This window comes from Chaetodon auriga, chromosome 16 (genome assembly GCF_051107435.1).
Source record: "Chaetodon auriga isolate fChaAug3 chromosome 16, fChaAug3.hap1, whole genome shotgun sequence".
NCBI classification, from domain to species: Eukaryota; Metazoa; Chordata; class Actinopteri; order Chaetodontiformes; family Chaetodontidae; genus Chaetodon; species Chaetodon auriga.
Genome location: NC_135089.1, coordinates 6,527,843 through 6,543,114, shown reverse-complemented (window position 1 = coordinate 6,543,114; position 15,272 = coordinate 6,527,843). Strand labels below are relative to the sequence as shown.

At 41.9% G+C, this 15,272-nt stretch overlaps 1 protein-coding gene across 1 annotated transcript in view; it reads left to right on the top strand.

Moving 5' to 3' along the window:
• The window catches only part of elfn1a (extracellular leucine-rich repeat and fibronectin type III domain containing 1a), a 70,058-nt gene that overhangs the window by 29,065 nt on the left and 25,721 nt on the right, over positions 1-15,272 (top strand). The window contains exon 2 of the mRNA XM_076753086.1: positions 14,847-14,937. The gene's annotated coding sequence lies outside the window, so the exon portion shown is untranslated. The remainder of the gene's footprint in view (positions 1-14,846; positions 14,938-15,272) is intronic.

The following is a 15,272-nucleotide window of genomic DNA, read 5'->3' as shown; positions in this document are numbered from 1 at the left end:
CAAGAGCAAAGACAAATACCTTTTAAATTCCACTTTTAAGTGCACTTGTGTAAAGGCAGAAAAAAAAACATTTATATAGAGTAGCCTGGAAATGCCACTTGACTGTTGAACTTTGACCCAAAAACACTCATCTATTTTATAACAGGACGCATAAATCCAAAGCAAGCAGGTCTGGGACTGTTCAATCCAGTCTGTCCGGGCAGTCAGAGCTCAAACAGACCGTCACTGAGTCCAGATTCATTCACAGCGTGTTCATCTCTGTTCAAACCAACTCTCTCACGGAGCTTTTCGTTGTAAATAATGCTCACACATTCTTTGAACAGTCCATACTGATAATCTCACTACTGCATCAGGAGAAGTAGACTGACTTTCAGGTGATACAATAGTGTGAAGAGCAGTGTGAAAAGTGTGCAAAAATATTCAGTGTCTGGATTGTAGTTATTGTTAGAAACTGAGTGAGGGAATGCTTATGATGAGGCGGTGAGGATTTTCAAATATCAAGCCGCGTTTCTTAAAATTGAGTTTTGGATGATATGGATATTAAAAAAAATGTGCTCATTAAAAAAAGCCATTTAAGAAAAATGGGATGATGGTGCCGCCTAAGTTATCATTGTTTTGTTTAGTCTTTCCTTACTGAACAGTTAAGAACAGTATGTACTAGGACTATCATATATATCTACACTCACTCTGGAGTATTGGAAAAAAGTCAACGAATAAACGAGAGAAAAAGTGAAAAGGAGGGAGAAGAGAGACAAGAGGAAAGAGAGAAATAAGAAGAGAGGCTTTTCTGCCTCGGACAGCTTGTGGGCTTTTTGTGTGATAGCTGGTGGCTGTAGGAGGCTGTGAAAAGATAAGGTTTACTAATGGGGTGTTCAGGAGAACGTTTCATTTATGATCATACTTTACTAATGCGACCGTGGAGTAATATCGAGCGTCAGTGCTATTCATGCGAGCTGTGAGAGGTTTACATTGTAGGGACTGTTAGTGGTGCTTCCAAAACCGTTAATCCTGGTGGAGAAGAGGCAGCTGCAGCCCTGAGAGGCTGTTATGAAGTGTGGCTTTAGAGCAGCCATGGGCTACGTTAGGCTCCCCAGACCTCATACAGACCCTTTGATCTTTCCCATGAACACATCTCCAGTATCTATTCCTCAATGGTAGATTTTTTTTTTTTTTGTTCTTAGCTCAAGTTTGAACTTATAGCTGGAGTTGGTAAGAATATGTCAATGTCTACCTTAGCAAAGGCCAAACGTCATACACTAACAACATCTTGTGCAATGTGACGTGCGCACATTCCATAAACAGGATCTCTTAAGAGACTGATTTAGCACTGCCAGACTCAAAGGAATCAAAATCTATACAGGCAGATCAGAGATACTTTTTTATTTAATGTGCATTCCTCTTATCAAAACCTGCCATCCACATTACCCACAACACAACTGGGCCGCAGAGAGTCCTGATGGAGATTCGGGTGTGTTGTGGTAGTAGTGGCTAACGTAGCCTGCAGCCTCGCCTGCAGCAGGAATGGGGAGCGGGCTGTCAAGGTCTGGTAAGCACACTTCTCTCCACACCCCCAGATTTTTTTCATCTTCAGACTTCTGCAGTCTGGAGCTCCAACCGACACTCAAGTGACATCACTTGAGGCGATTTATGAGACTTTATGCAGGTCCCTCTGGAGCCACTAAAGGCTTTATACAAATATTTTCACATAGGCCTTTGCAGTAGTACTCGCAAAGACCTCTGATGTGTAAAATCAATGGCGTGATCTATTAATCTTTTCATAACCAGCAAATGTTTGAGGGTTTGTTTGCTTTTTTTTCATATTCTAATGTTGTAAGTGCAACTGCAGTCGTAGTTGTGTTTTGAGAAGATACTGTCATACTGCATGTTCACTGGAGGGGCTGCATGTTTACAAAAAAGAAAGAAAGAAAGTAACAGAAACTGCCTGAAAACTTGATTTTAAATCCTAAATATTTCTTATTTGTCGAATTCAGGGGAGAAAGGTACTTGCTTATTATTGACAAAGAACTGAATGCTTCAGGTTTCCACAGTTCCTACCTCTGATCTTAATCTGAAAAGTAAATGAGAGCTGTATTGTTACTGCAAGATTTAGCATTGTGATATATGACCTCATCACCAAATGTTTCGATTGGCTCTCTCCTGTACGTAGATGTTTGCTCATTCATTGCGTGTGACTTAATTATTTTGTCAGGCTACCATCCCAGAGTAAATGTGTAAGAGACAGGAAATTATAATGATAAATGAAAGAGAGCACATTCAGTAATGTTGCAAAAAGGTACAAGCATCTAGTTTGTCTTACTGCGCTGCCTCTGAATGCACCTTAAAAGCAGTGTTAGATGTTGTGTGTCGAATGGCACATGTAATAGCTAATCAGCGCGAGAAGAACATTGTAATAAACAGTTTCAACCCGAGGGATGTGAATTTTACTGCTAGAAAGAAAAATAAAGCACAGCAGACGATCAACAGGAGGAGGAACAGGCATGCACAGGGCAGTCCAGAGGAGGTCTGGAGGCAGAGAGAAGGCAGCAAAGCCCAGGAACACAGCCAGCACAAACAGATGCTAGAAAATGTACCAAAACTCCAGCACAAAGCCAGTTGCTGGATGGCAAAATAAAAATGCAAGAAACACGGGGAACGATTACTGAGAAAGAATTCTGCCACCGCAGGTCAAGGAAACCACATCCTGCCGAATGATGAATGGCGACATTTTGACGAAACACTGCTTGCATAGCAAAGAAATTCAAAAAAAAAGAAACTAACCATAAGCGTTGATTATACCCTCAGATTGCTCAGAGTGGCTGTTTCATTGTCGTGGATGTTTTTTCTCAAGCATCGTTTCCATGGAGAGAACATAATGTATGTTCCCTGTCAACCAGAGGACTCACAGTGAGCAATCCAGAAAAGCAGAGCGTAGCATGCATGGACTAAAAGCTCAATCACTTCAAATACAGTGTATCTGAAACAGGCAATGGGACTCCAGCGTGCGCCACTAGCAAAGATAAATGCAGGATTACACAGAACGGAGGAAGTGGCAGAGAAAGCGACAGCCGATGACGAACTGGTGCGCACAGATGTTTCGTGTGATGAAAGGAGATGCCAGAAGTTATGTTTGATTAAAGAAGTTGAATGATTACAAGCGGGGAAAGAAGCGAATGATGTTTCCCACTAAGACATCAGCCCTGCTATCTGCAGCAGTCATCTCATCCCGTGATGCAGCTCGTGGATTTTGGCAAATCCCACTGCATTAAAGGAGCATATAGTGCAAGCTGCTCGATGATGCTGCGCGACAGGCGGCATTTTTATTATCAATGTCATGTGAATTTGTGCGATTAGATCTCAGGAAAGGGTTGATATCAGGAAGAGTAAATCACAGGGCGGATAAGCAAAAAGCTTACCTACGCTTGTGGAAAATAGCTCTTATTCCATTAGTTTGACAGATGCAGGTTTCTTTAACAACTCGGTGTGCCCCCGTTCACTGCGAGGCAGCTTGAGATGCTACATTAAATCTGTACTGTTAAAACCCCTGACTGAGATTATGAGCAATCCATTCTAACATGATTTGGAAGAGTGCCCAAGGTCAAGGTATGCCACAAAACATCATGTCTCTGTCCCCCGTTTCTCACCAGCGCTCAAGTCCCATCAGGTAGTAAAACCTTTTGAGGGAAAACAAGATCAGGAGGAGATGAGAGAAGGAGGCAAATGGCGGGAAACTGGGTCTGCTTGTGTGCCTCTGCCTTTGTGATGAGACATTAGCCTCGATGTTTGTGGAGCCCTCAGACGACCAGAGTAACTAAGGAGTTGATGATGCATTATGGATGCTGTTGTACTCTTTGCTCTAATACCTACAGGACAATGTAAGCGTCTACATCAAAGATTAGAGAACATGTCAACGGCACGTCCACATGTTGTGCACGTCAATCAGGTGCATCAGTTTCCTATTATTGATGTTTTACTTACATATTTTAGAGATTTAGCTCCATTTATCAAGCATAATCTGTCAAATGTCACCCAACCTGTGATGTCTGACCAACTTGATATAAAACCATGCAACAAAAGCTCCCTTACGAGATGTAGAAATAAAAAAATAACTGATACTAATAACTGGGAAGCAGTCATATTTCAACTTTACATGCAACTTTATGCACTGAGGCGGGGAGGGTCTGCTGTAGGCCCCCTTCAAATTCTGTGATTTTAATCATCTTTCCGAGAGCCCTGGGTGGATTCGTCTTTGTTTGTGTTCATGTTACTTGAGATAGGTAATCCATCACAGTGAACAGCATGTCATCTTTTATTTATGTCACTGTAATGTTACTGCTGCATGCCAATGCAGTCGACACATTACCAGCACCGCTGCTCATAAACAAAGATTATTTTAATCCATTCATTATATTGTGCTCACATGTCATTGGAAATGCTGGAGAACTTTTTATTTCACCACGATTCATTCATAATTTACCTAAATATAAGGAGGAACAATATACATTTACAAAAACACAGTAAAGCAGCCCAGAAAACTGATGTATGAAAATACTATTTTTTAAAAAAAATCCTGTCGACAGGGGGCAGATGAGCGCTTGTCTAAACATCTCTACTAGTGGCGAGTCTCACTTTAGCTTAAAAAAGAAAGTGAAGCCTTGTTTCTAAAATAAAACCCAACTGCAGCTTCCTGATGAGCTGCTTAATAAGCAGTTCAAAAGACAGACCATCATCATTTAAAATATTTGTACTGTGGAACAGGCTCAATTACATTACCCTGAAAATAGTAATCGATGGGAGATTTAGTGACCTATTTCCCAAATTAGAAAGCAGCCGAAGTTTAGTTTAATCAGCATTCAGCAAGTTTCAGCTGACATAAAGTTAGCTCAACGATATTAAAGCAAAATTTTAACAGTGCATCAATTCCTTAAGTGCAAAATTGAATAAGAACATCATAAAACATAAAGCAACAAAACTCAGGTTCAGCAGATTTTGGCCTGTATCACACACACAACTACATTGCATTGTCAATTATTTGCATGTCAGATACTGTGAATACCTACAGCATGTTAAATGTTCAGCTTTAGCCACATTGCAGATCAATTAACATGCATGTTGTTCAGACAGACGTCTTAAATCAGGCTCGGTAAGTTTCATTTTACGCTGAACTCAATTATCAAGACCTATGAATGCACTCATAACAAGCACTTAACGGCAATCTCCAAAAAAGAGAGCGTAGCCCACATTTAATGGTGGAACAATACAAAGTAAGTGTATGAAGTTAATGTGCTATAATAAGCACTTACAAAAAGTTTTAGTAGTGGAATAATAAATCCTGCTTGAATAACTCTGGCCTGTGAGTTGGCTGCTGCTCAGGACGGACAGAGCAGTGTCAATCCTCGGATGACTCAGACTCTGTGGGTCATTTAGGCAAGAACTGCTTGTGTTTTATTACTGTAACTGTACACTTTACACTTTATCCTCCACGTTCAGTAAACTCTATAACATCATTATGCGCTGGAAGGCGTTTCTGTTAATATATAAAGGTGGTGTCCTGCAAAAGGCCTCCAGAAAACACCAGAAACGGCCGATTTAAACGTTTCAGCCAGTTAATTTCTGTAAACATCCCCCACTGCTCTGCAGAATGCACGATGCAAAAAGACTTGAACCGACTGCTTGGCTTCAGTCACTGTAGCTTCATCAGACTCTAAAGTGCATTACCAGCCCGGCTCAAACGCTTTAATGAATCAACTCTGGCAAGACCCATCAATATGAGGACACTGAATAATGCCTTTAGTGCGGACACTTAGCTTGTTACCCTATCCATTCTATAAGTGCTGATTGCTGCAGTGCACAGGTTGCCCTCATTTATGGTGACAACCTAAAATGCATTTATGGTTAATAGAATTGGTTTGATTCATGTGACGTGTGGTCATTTAAGTATAGAACAATGTCACGCAGGAGACTTTTCTTCTCTAAAGTACGCCGTAAACAGAACCACGAAATGTTACACCGTCTTTTTTGAACAGGTCTCTCACAGACAACAATACCTGTACATGCTTGTATCTCAAGTTACTTTCTACTCTTTGTATTATAGATGATGTCTGGTCATTTGCCCTTTTGAATTATTCAGTTCATCCAAAGGAGGCGGTTACGTCGATCATCGCTCATATTGCAGGAGTTTATGGTCACAATGTCCGCGTGTGGTCATTTTCTACATTCAGTTCAACTTTGATGTATTTTACACGTTTGTTTTGGAATCCTTGGGGCAGAAAGCAAAAGCAGACCTCTTTCAGGGGAGAGTTTGCTGAGTCATGACAATTTATCCTCGCAGCCACTGACATTGGTGTCTTAGCGGCTGCAGAGTAAAGGCGGAGCGCTCTGCTGTGATTTATTGAGTGGGCCTGCTGCAGAGGGAAGCGGGGAGAATAAAGTGCTCTCACCTGGAAAGTGAGGCTGGCTGTGGACATCGCTGTAAAGAGAGCCAATGAGGTCTGAATGATTCCATATTCATGAGCGGATTAATGAACAGTCGCAGGAATCGTGTCCGCAGAGCCAAATTGATTCTTAACATTTATCAGTGTTGAATATATGAATGGACAAGAGCAAGTGTGCAGGAGGTTGATGCGCTGGCCACTTGCTTTAAATAATGAACATGGAGGAAATGTGTCTACAGTATCTCTGTCCTGCACATTCATCTGAGTGGCTGGGACATGCCCCCGTAAACTGCTTAAACACACTGTCGGTGTGAGGCCGCCCTGCACACTGCGTCTTCCCTGGCCTTGCAGGTTTCCGTGTTAACATATGTACCATGCAGCCCCACGGGCCCGACGCTCCCTCTCCCCTGTGCACGCTGAGCCTCGTGAGGTGAGCAGGGTGAGATAACATGTGCCATTTTTCACGTCGGATCGTGTCCCAGATATGCATCACCTACCAGTAAATCTACTGTAGGATGTGTTCCCATCTCATGCTTGGACTTTTTGACATATTGCAGTTCTACACAGTGGAAATGTATATCTGGAGCAGGTTAGGCATAATAATAAACTTAAACACCAGGATTTTATAGCACTCTGTCATCCTGACAACCTCTGCAAACAACTCTAGGGCCTTAAGGGTGCTCACCAGGGATGCTTTTGCATCTCACAGTCCTCTAAGTCTCCTCTGATCCCATCAATTAAACTGCAAGCTCCTCTTTATGGAGAGCTTACACCTTTTGTCCTTTACAGAGTAAAGACTGCCTTTAAAGCTATCCACATACCTTGACTGTGACTTAGTCGATCTCAGCAAACTGACATGAGTGTATGTGTTTAAATTTAATTATACGTGGCCATGAGCAAACTGAAAATGATGCATTAAAAGTAAAGAGTGCACACTGTTAAAATGTTGAAATAACCCAGTTTGACGAAAAACAGGGTTCTGGGGGAAAATGTTGATTCTCTAATGATGATATCAATTAGACGTGCTGCAAAATATCCAGAGTGAACAATGGGAGGCTTCACGGACCTCCTTACGAGTCTCAGAATCACAGTTTGAATTCAAGTCTACTGATTGCACTCATGACAGGACTCATTTTAAATGAATGCAGGAGCTGTTGGTGAGGTTTTGCTCTCCTGTAGATCTTACTTGAGTGCTTGCAGCAGTGCTGGAGGTGTTCTGCAGCTGATTTTTGATATTATTTTTACATGGAACTAAGAGAAAACCTCTGGACAGAAGTGTCACTGCAACATTCGTGCTTTATTGCACCATATGTCTTCTGAGATGCTTTCAACTTTCACTTGTGGGAAAATCAGCAGGAAGCAACCTCTGTGCAGTCTTTGGAAGTGCACTATTTCCAATAGACTGTGTGGTTACACTTCACACTCAACAAGCAATCATTTGGCAGCAAAGCGTCCACAGATTATCATGTTGCTATTTTAAATGTTCCAGTAATACAGTGCTGTATGTGCATTACATGACGTGATGCTTCTCCACACTGAAAGTGCACAATGTAGCATGAATCCTTTCTTTTCGTGAAAGGAGCCTATGTGCATTAGTCTGTTCACATGTTCCCAACTATTCTTTTCCTAGAATACCAGCGCACAATGCCCTCTGAAGCTGGTCCTGCCCCGGAGAAAATCTGCTAAAAGCAATAAAGGCAGTGGAGTAAAACCACGCAGAGCCCCTGTTATACTTGTCATCCTTATCATTCTACCCCACTTATTCCAGATAATAACAAATTACTGCCTGTGTCACTCAAGAGATCTGACTATGACCGAGAATAAAAGTCATTATGGTGCTTCACAAGATGTTCCTGATGAATAATCCTGGAGAGCTAAAACAGACATGGGAGTACATTAATGTCCCTGTCACATGCATGTGTGCGAGGCCAGTCTTGGGCACAGATTGCCATTCTGTTGCTATTCATCACTATTCAGAGCTGGCCTGGAAGCAAAGAAGAATCTACGCGGCAAAGATCAGGCATTAAATGAATGATTCCCCGGGCAAAGCAAAACAGCCCCAGAATTTGTGCCACTTAATAGCTTTCCTGCTTCTGTGCCCCACGGTCCAGTCTGTTCACAGAGCACAGAAATGGCTCGAACAAAAGATTATGAATGCGCCTCTGAAATCAAGTGTCAACAGCAGGGTTTCCTTCAATATGGCAAAGGTTAAGTGCACAGCTTTTACATGTTACAACAACACACGAGGTACTGCTCAGAGTGTCAGGATAGACGGAATATTATTAGAATATTATATAATAAAATCCTGGCAAGAAGTACTGTGGGGTTAGGGGTTAGGGGTTAGGGTTAGGGGTTAGGGTTAGGGTTAGGGGTTAGGGTTAGGGTTAGGGTAGGGTTAGGGTTAGGGTTAGAGGGGAAGGTTTTTGTCATTTTTATTCCTGCTGAAGGGAGGGCAGTCTAACTTTTTGTTGGGGAGAGCAGGTGAGGGTCTTTTTCGCCTTCTTACTCCACCTTTCAATTCTGTGTCATACTGTGTATTTGCGAGATGTATAGTATGAAAAACAACCACATAGAAACATCAGAAAGATGTTCTCGTGTGTGTTTTGCCAGAGGAAAGACGGCGGGGTGAAAATATTGCAGCTGAGCCTTACTTTTTAATAAAATTACATACAACATTCTGCAGGCCTCAACACTGCAATAACTGTCAGACGGTCCCTCCATTATTTCTGAACCAGAATTAAAGGAAAACTTCTCATCTCAAAGGCATCCAACAATGGCAGAAATAATTCAGTTCGTGCAGAGTAGGATCGTGAGGTGCCCTTTTGTACATTAACTGTTGTACGATCTCGTCATGATCTTGGCAACGTGGCTACTGAACTGAATATTTCATCTGCGTTATTTAATTTTAGATAAGGTGGCAATTTAACCTCAGATGTGTGAGATTTTAACCTTTACATGACAAAGTGGCAGTTTCTATGCTGTTTTAAAACCTAAAAGCAAACCTCAGTCGAACAATAATGTCTTCTAGTGTTTCATTTGTTAGCACACACACACACACACACACACACACAAATGTTTTGTACTTTGGCAGTAAAGTCTACGACCAGCCATGTTCTATTTTTCTGTCGAGCCATTACAACATCATTATGTGTGCTCTAGAAAGCATGCTATGCTACTTTAATATTGAATGAGCGAAGGAATAGCACACCAGTATCTAGCTTTCATGAAGCTATCAGGAAACCCATTCTGTCTCCAAATGTGTTTTTTTTAACTGTAGATAGCATTTTCCATGGTTGAGGGTACAGTAGGTATTACTGCACGGCTATTTTTAGAAAGGCAATTTCAAAGTTTGCCGTGTTCATACGCATGCACATGGGTAAGTGTTTATATGGAGGTATTCTTCAGTGTGTTGCTTTGCTTAAGGCTTGTTGTTTGCGGGTTCAACAGGCAGCACATACTCTCCTCTTCTCCACAGGGGAAACGAGCTGTGTTGCTCTTCACTTTTATACCTTCAGGCTTAACTGAGATTGAGTCACTCAGATGTAAAATCAAGAACTTTATGTGTTGGATATTAGCAAATAGTACGTAAATCTAATAACTTTACCTTCCGAATCAGTTATTCCAGGAAAGCCTGGCTGCTGTCATCACCCTGCATTAAGATCTAGAGCAGCCCATGGTGATTCTTTTCACCGTGTTAAAGAAAAGCTGTATTTTTCTTAAATAACAGCACTGTGGGTAATTATGATAGGCACCAGCACAGATTCAGAAACAAATTTAACAACACTTGCCCACCAAGCAGCGTTCATAACACACCTGCTATCACACACTCTCTCTACATCAGAGTGGACCTTTCAAAGAGTAGAGACACTTTTAGCCGGTCTGCTGCTCACTCTGTGCAGTCTGTTGCTTGTGACTGTGCAGCATGCTACAAAGATTTGTTATGCTTTCATACACCCTCCTCCACCCCAGCTGCCGCGCTTTTAAGTGCTGCAAAGTGAGGTACTCCCTGATTGGCAGCTCAGGATCAGTGGAGTACATAACAGGAGATGTATTCACCACCTAAACCTTGTCATCCTGTCAAAATCAGAAATTGTCTAATTTAATACAGGTTGTTCTGACTCAAATGTACCGAACCATGTGCACAGTTTTGTTTCCTGTCACTTCTTAACACTTTTACTCTCAGATTTATTTCTGCTGTTTGGCCACTGGCCAGTCAAAGTTAATACATAATATTACAAGATAACATAAGCCTGTCAGCGCACTGTCGGCCTATGCTACACGATTTTATAATCATGAAAGACAGAGATGAGAAATCAAATTGAACAACGTGTTTTGACATCAATGTCGGGTGCATTCTCCGTATAAACAGGTTATCTCAATCAATGTGATGAATGCTTTCTTTTTTCTTACATGTACAACAGAGGGATCTGAATTTAGACACATTTTGAAGCTGACGCCACAGGAAGCTGTTTACGGCGCATGGCACCAACATCAATACATTTTTAAGGACACTTTCTCCAAATTGCTGTTGGCTCGTGGTAACACCTGATGCCCACTGGGCTCTCCCAGGAGTGCAACACTTGAGATGAGTCCAACCGGAGGTAGAGGGGGAGCTGAAGTCATGTCTTTATCTGAGCACTTTGCATCAGCTTCAGAGCTGCATCCAGTCAATTTAAACCTCTTTCATTTCCAAAACTGCTTCCTCAAAGCCGGGCTCAAAATGTTGCATATCCCTCTGAAGAAATGTGCCAGTGTGAGGCTGCTTCCCTTTCCGGCAGATAATTCAAACATGCATGTGTGCATGAGGTGCATTGATTAACCTTATCAGAGCTCAGGAGTACATGACATGGACATGGGCACTTTCCACTGTTTTCTGATGTTTATAGACCAAACAATTAATCAGTTAATTGAGAGAGTAATCAACTGTTTCATCAATAATGAAAATAATTGTTAGTTGTAGCCCTGCAAATGATGTAACTGCTGATGACGGCCAAAACAATCACATGGTAAAGCAGGAGGATGGGAGAGTGTGCCCTCCTTAAACTTTACTGTAATATTCATTTAGGAAATCTCCCTCTCTCCCATCTTGCAGAGGCATTTACTCTGCAAACCACTCAAGCACACTAATCTCTTCAAATAATGAACGGGCACAACAAGATGGTTTGCCTGTTTCACGTAGGAAGATGAGGAGGGCACACATAATTTGACCTGGGGTCACTTCCTTTCTGAGAATCTGAATTGCTTTCTTTACTCAAACAGATTGCACACAACCAGTTGTGAATAGCAAATCTAAAAATCTCCCTCCTTTCTAAAACATCCACATGAGACAGTGATGGCAAATAACCAAGTGAAATTAACTGAAACACTATTTACGTACATTAATTAAATATTGCCACATTGTGACGGCCGTCCTCTCATAGAAAGTCGACGAGGGACAGGATAAATTGGCAGTGATTTGAATTCTGAACAGTTGCGTCAGGCTCAGGACCACAGCAAGCTATTTTTGTCCTCATATCCAAGTGCGCTCCTCTGCACGTCAGCAGCTGAGCAGAATCAGTCAGATCGGTGCCAGTGCTCAACCTTTCAATGCTCTGGGTCAGCATCCTGGAGATGTGCCAGAAATTCCAGCTCCTCGAGACCATATGGGGTCTGTTTCTCTTCGCCACCGCCACTCTACCCCTCCTGCACCCCTTCCTCCAGGGCTGCAACCTGACCCATCCTCACATACATCATGCCTTATGAAAAGCAACACAAAAGATGAGAGTCTTCAGACCGCAACAGAGAGCATGATGGATGGATGCTGCTCCACTTCGCTGTATAAAACAGTCAATATTTCACTGAAAAGGGTTATGAAAGATTCACTGAATATTATTAGTTAGCGTCAGAGGAAGTTCCAGATTATTGCAAGAAAACAGTGTATTATGAGGTGAAACAAAGCTGCGGTGGCAAAGTAAGGTGTTAAATTCCTTATTGTGATACCTTAAATTAAACTGTTTAAATTCAGATAAGAACGGACTTACAGCAAAATGATTTGCTCTATAGTAGATGTACATTAGTATCACTTCCACTCATGTATTAATAATCATATAAACAGTACTGATATTCAAGATGTACATATGGTACAAACAGGCAATTATCACTGTTACTATCATTGAAAATGACCTGTGTGTGGTCCAGCTGGTGTGCTTCAGCACATATGACCTGTTTGGAGCATAACTCACATATGCAGCCCACAAAAAGCTCTTAAAATGATTTCTCTAAAATCTATTTTCGGATTTTCTTGCCTACATCTTGGCCTGTGTTTGCCCTCAGTAATTTTTTTCTGTTTCTTTTCATGTCCAACAGTACATTTCGAAAATTTAAAGCCCTTAGCATGATGCAAGGTCTTACACGGCGCATTTTCTTCACCACAGTCAAACAGACACAGATCAACTACAGACTGAAGTGCAACATTAATTGGATCTATTTTTTATGAAAAACCTGCCTCCTCGAGATGACGTTTGTACACGATAATTTGCGACCGCAAATATGTTTTGAAAATGTCAAGCAGAGCAGACGGTGGAAATGTCAATTTGCGTATCCGGCAAGTCGCAAAAGTGTTGATACTGAATGCATCAGTAAAATGTTCCCTGACGTTGTTTCGTGTGATTTAATGCAGAAAAAGTTTGCAGTGACTTCAAGTGCAGACGTGTTTATAAACACTGAAGCGAAACCAGGATCTCTTTCTAACCTTAACTAAAGTGGTTTTGCTGCCTAAACCGAATCACAGGCGAGGTTAGATGTAATTTCCAGGGTGGGCTTACCTGTTAACCTCGACTTCAGAGAATTACATTTTAAATGTGAGAAAAACACGGCTGCTGCTGTAGTCAAGCAGCATCTACACACTCATTACTAACACATCACTGCGCACACAGGACTCACTGTTTATCCTATATGATGCTGCGCCGATGGTATTTGCATACATGGAAGCTTCCATGTGCCACCTTCATGGTGGGTGCAAACGTGACAAATTCATCTTTATTTGATGCACGGCAACATTAATGGAGAAACTCATCTTCTTCTACGTAATGAGCTCTGCTTTGAATTCCGTTACGAATGATGTTGAGCCCATCCTTCATTTGCGTTGATGTGAACATGTGTGGATGTGTTTTGAGGGAAATTCTTGAGCAACCTGTCTGTTAAAGGCTGGTGGGGGGATAAAAAAGTCCCCCCCCCCCCCCCCCCCCACCCCGGTTGAAGCATGGCAGGCAGGGGCAGCTGCAGGACTGACCCTGCCAAGGACAGAGAGCTTCCCATGCCTGTTCAATGCCGTAAAATGGCTCATTGAACAGCTAAATGGAGTCATTATGACGAGTAATTAAAAGAATACCGCTGAAGACTCCCAAACTCCCCTTTTCTCTTGGTTCCGCTGCTTTTTGTGTTGTCACAGGCCTTTGCTGAAAGGCAGCTGCCTTGGGCCACTTAAACTATCACCCCTTTCACTGGAATGCAAATAGCGGCCCGACCAGCTAATTGAATTGCATTATCTATTGTCCTCTCATTTACCGAAAATCTAGCCATTTTGCAGATTTCCATTACTGATTGTTGGAGATTGAATTTTTCCTGTGCTTTTCATCTGATACAGCATGTCATACACTCTGAATCACAAGGGATGAGAACACAAAATTGTTTCATTAGAGGAAGAGCAGTAATATGAATACTGATTGTGCAGTAATCTGCCGCTTGTCTTATGCACATATTAATCTGCATGTAGGTGGGAAAATTGCAGCCTTGCATCGCTGCATTGCTGAAGCGACTCGGAAAACAGAAACATAAAAGCAGGGATGAAGCATGGATAAAGGACGGAGAAATGCGGTTTCATTTCTATTTCGCTCGATGTAGTGAATACAAAAACATCCATCTCCCTTTAGTACAAAGCTTCTCTTTCTCTTTATTTTAACTTCCAATAAAAATGCATGAAGATGTGCACATGCAGCCTCCCCTGGGCGGCGTGTGCAGCACATTCTCATTCACTTTACAGGGAGTCATTAAGATGATGGGGGGGGGGGGGGGGGGGCGCTGATGTTTGATTAATTAGTAAAACTAACTTTGGCAAGACCGGAAACTGAAACAGAGGATTTCATTAGCTTGTGCTTGTTAGATAAGGTTAATGAGGTGGTTCCGATTCTTAGAAAAAAAAAAAAAAAAAAAGGAGATGCTGAATTCATTTCAGAGACCGCAATGCCAAAAGAAGGTTACGCTCAGAAGAAGCAGCGTTTTATCACATGCCTCATTAAGATTTAACATGTTGACTTAAATACATGTTCTATGAAAATGTCGACACGCTGGTCAGCAAACCAAAGTGGCTGAAAAACAATCCTCTTGATAGGAAGTGGCATATTAATAACCACCTCTATCACTTGTTTTCTTCCCCAGAGTTCAAGGAGAGAAGTCAGGGAACATCTGCACCGCTGGAGGACACCAGGGATGCTCTCTCACACTGAGGACTTCATCCTAAATTACAGAGGTAAGTGCAGTTATTTAGTACAGTTGCTTGTAGCTCGAGTCGGCTGCAGCTCTGCATGAGCAAACGCCCCCTAAGAGGATCACAGAGAATCCATCGCTAATCTTCTGGTCAATACACATGACAAGTACAGTGCCAAAGACAAGTCACTCAAAGGACATGTCATCCTGAGAGTGGACAGTCTGTATATCACTGCGGATTAATGCTGTGTTCATGTTTCCCTGCTTCAGCCGATGCTTTTTTCACTGAAATTGGCATGTCAGCACTGGAAACTAAAATGTTTATTATTGGATTTAGAAGGCAATATGGAGTATGTTTTATTTATGAGATCTTAGTGG